The sequence below is a fragment of the Equus asinus genome, chromosome 10 (genome assembly GCF_041296235.1).
Source record: "Equus asinus isolate D_3611 breed Donkey chromosome 10, EquAss-T2T_v2, whole genome shotgun sequence".
Classification (NCBI taxonomy): Eukaryota; Metazoa; Chordata; class Mammalia; order Perissodactyla; family Equidae; genus Equus; species Equus asinus.
The window spans coordinates 70,637,670-70,640,810 of record NC_091799.1 but is presented as its reverse complement, the minus strand read 5'-3'; the positions used below and the strand labels follow the sequence as shown (position 1 = coordinate 70,640,810).

Genomic DNA, 3,141 nt, shown 5'->3' with positions numbered 1-3,141 from the left:
TAAGATTTGCCACTAATTAATTAAGCAGCTTATTTGGTTTTTCTGAACTGCAAGATACTCATAGTATAAAATGAAGCTAATAATACTTGCTTTCCTCCATCACAAATTTCTTAAAAAGAATAAATGAACTGACCTATGCAAATAGTTACAAAGCATCTGGCTACAAGTTATGAAACAGCCAGTTTAAAACAGTTTGAAAAATTAGGTTTGTTGTGTCATATAATAAGAAGTTAAGAGGAATGATGGCTCCAAGTTTCATTAATTCAGTGACTTGACAATACCATTGGGTTATTGACAAAATGGTCCTTCCCTTTTCCTCTCTGCCATTCTTAGCATGGCTCTTTAATATAATTCCCTTCATGGTACCAAGGTGATTGCTGCAATTCCATGCATATATGATAGCATCTGGAAGCAAAAAAAAGAGGCCATTTCTTTTTTAATGTCTCTTTTTAAGATCGAAGAAAATAAATCCCCACTGATTGTCCTCACGTTTTATTGACAAAGAAATACGGCCGCCATGATTTTCCTTATAGCAGTGGTTCTCAAGTTTTATGCATAATGATTCAGAACTTTCCATCTCTGCTTCTCTGTAAGTTAAGCATTTGCATTACAGTGCACAGTATAAACAGATGAAAAGTAGTAGATAAATGTCAGGAATTTATTTTGAGAGATCCAATCTTAGTTTGGTAATAAAAAGAAAAGGTAGCAGAAGCTCCTTGTAATACTGTTGAAGAATTACCCACCACCTAGAACACATTGCTGAGTTAAAATGATCTTCTTATGTCAAGGTACAAAGCGCCTAATCAGGATCAAAGTCTACTATGCTGAGAACAAGGCACTCAGTGCTGATACTAATTTCCAATTTCCACCAGTGAACTCCATTAAACTCTTGATCTCAATAATATTTTATTGAGAGTGGCTGGTCTTGCTATTCTGAAAATTGCAACAACATCCATCAGATCTATTACTTCTACATTTGTGATCCCAATGGGTAAGCTCAATCTCTGTTTTCTACTGAAGACATACTTTTTCACTTGCTGGCACATCTTATAGGAAAATGCAGCTCCTACAAAAAACAGGATAGTAGGAAATGAATTCATAAGAGTGGACCAAGCTTTTCTATGAAGGATGCACCAACATGGGCAGAATTTGCGCCCAAATCGTGAAGCAAGTGGCCTGGGTCTTCGTAGAGAAGTACTACGTGTAGCTGGGTAACAATTTCCACATGAACAAACGCATGTGCAAGGAGATAGTCATTTATTCCCGGGAAGGGCTTCCGCAACCAGATAGCAAGCTATGTCATGCATGTGATGAAATGGATTCAGAATGGGATCATGAGAGTGTCTCCATCATGCAGCAGAAGAAAGAGAGAGAAAGGAAATATGATCATGTTCCTAAGGTCCCAGCACTGGATCAGGAGATCACTGAAGTAAATCCTGATACTAAGGAGATGCTGAAGTTCTAGACTTTGGCAGTCTGTCCAACACGCAGGTGGCTCAGCCCACAGTTTGAATGGATTTCAACCACGTGGAGCCATTTGATTCTTCTGCAATGGTGTAATATTCTCAAGAAATCTGGGACAACGACAATAAAAAAGGCAGACCGCACAATAAATCTAGCTCTCTCCAAGTTATTTACCCAGTGTAATCCTTCTTTTGGTAAAAATGCAAGAGAGAACATTGTATTTAATGAATAGCAAATGTTAAGTAGGACGTGCAAGTTCAAAAATGACAAAAAAAAGAGGTGCAGAAGAACTAAAAAAGGAAATTCAAGAGCTGAGTCTGAAAGAATAAGTTGGAAAAATATATTTGCTCTTGTACAATTGCATGTGTGAGTTTGTGTTTTTGTGTGTGTATACATACAATTGTACATGAACATACACACATACATGATATATATATGTGCATATATACACATACATATATAAAAAAGCAAATTTATAAATAGACTCTCTATTAATTAAAGATTTGTTTGATAGAATTGATCTGATCCTTCACTTTAGGGGCTACGTGAGAGACTTATGTAAGATAAAACCAGTTGGTGGTTAGTGGCAGATGCAGAGAGGAGTCAAATCAACAAGCTGATGGATCACTAGAGAAGAGCATTGCTTCACAAGTCTGGGTCATGGGAAAGTGCCCATTTGGCTATATGAGTGGAAGTAGGAGAAGTTTTTGAATAATAATTCATGGGCCTCATTCATAAAGAATCTAACTCAGAGGAGAGGCCAAGAAAATATATATATGTGATCAATCCCAATAGCCATTTCAGAATATGAAACAAAGTACAAAGGACTAGATAATCCATACCATCTCTGTTTGCACTGTTCCCAAAAGGAACTTTCAGCTCCATCTTTTCTATTAAGCCTGGCGACATGGCTTTCCCTCTTTCCCTTAATTCTCTACACATTCTTAAAATACACTGTTTTACTTAAGGAAACATGAATCTGTTTCTTGCAACGGAATAAAGCTCAGCAAACTATAAGACATCACACCTTTCATTTACTTTACACTTTTGAAAAACATTGCTTCTACAAGCACTTATATTGAAGATGGAAATTATTCACAGAATCACAAAAGTAGACATTGAATTGTAAATTATATGATCCAGTTTAATTTTCAAGAAAAAAATAATGCATTCTCTAGTTGTGATAGTGTCTGTGCTTTAAGATCAGTTATCTTACAAGGTCACATGTTATTGTTTCATAACTCTAATATTTAGGAAGTCCTAACATATGCCCTATTGAAAATTCAGTCCCCAAATTAGTTATCATCCGACTATACAAAAATTTCTGTGTGACTTAAAAAGTTGAATAATACTGAAGTCCACATCATAAAATATTATAGGAAATATATGAGGGTAAGAAATCAACCAAGGAATGTATTAGAGTTCTCTAGAGAAAAAGAACTAATAGGAGACATACGTATATATATCCAGGTTCATATATATGCATATATAAATGTATATATGAAGAGATTAATTACGAAGAATTGGCTCACACAATTATGGAGGCCGAGAAGTCCCACAGTCTGCTGTGGTGCACTATGAAGGAAGAGATCAAGACACAGAAAAGTGAGCATGCTAGAACAGGTCTATGATACAAAATGGGAAAACTCAACAACCGACCACGCTGTTTTGGAGGGA

The 3,141-nt window shown here is 36.0% G+C and overlaps 1 pseudogene; it reads left to right on the top strand.

Moving 5' to 3' along the window:
• Positions 1-1,138: 1,138 nt before the first annotated feature.
• On the top strand, positions 1,139-1,541 carry LOC106840051 (small ribosomal subunit protein eS17 pseudogene; annotated as a pseudogene).
• Positions 1,542-3,141: the final 1,600 nt, after the last annotated feature.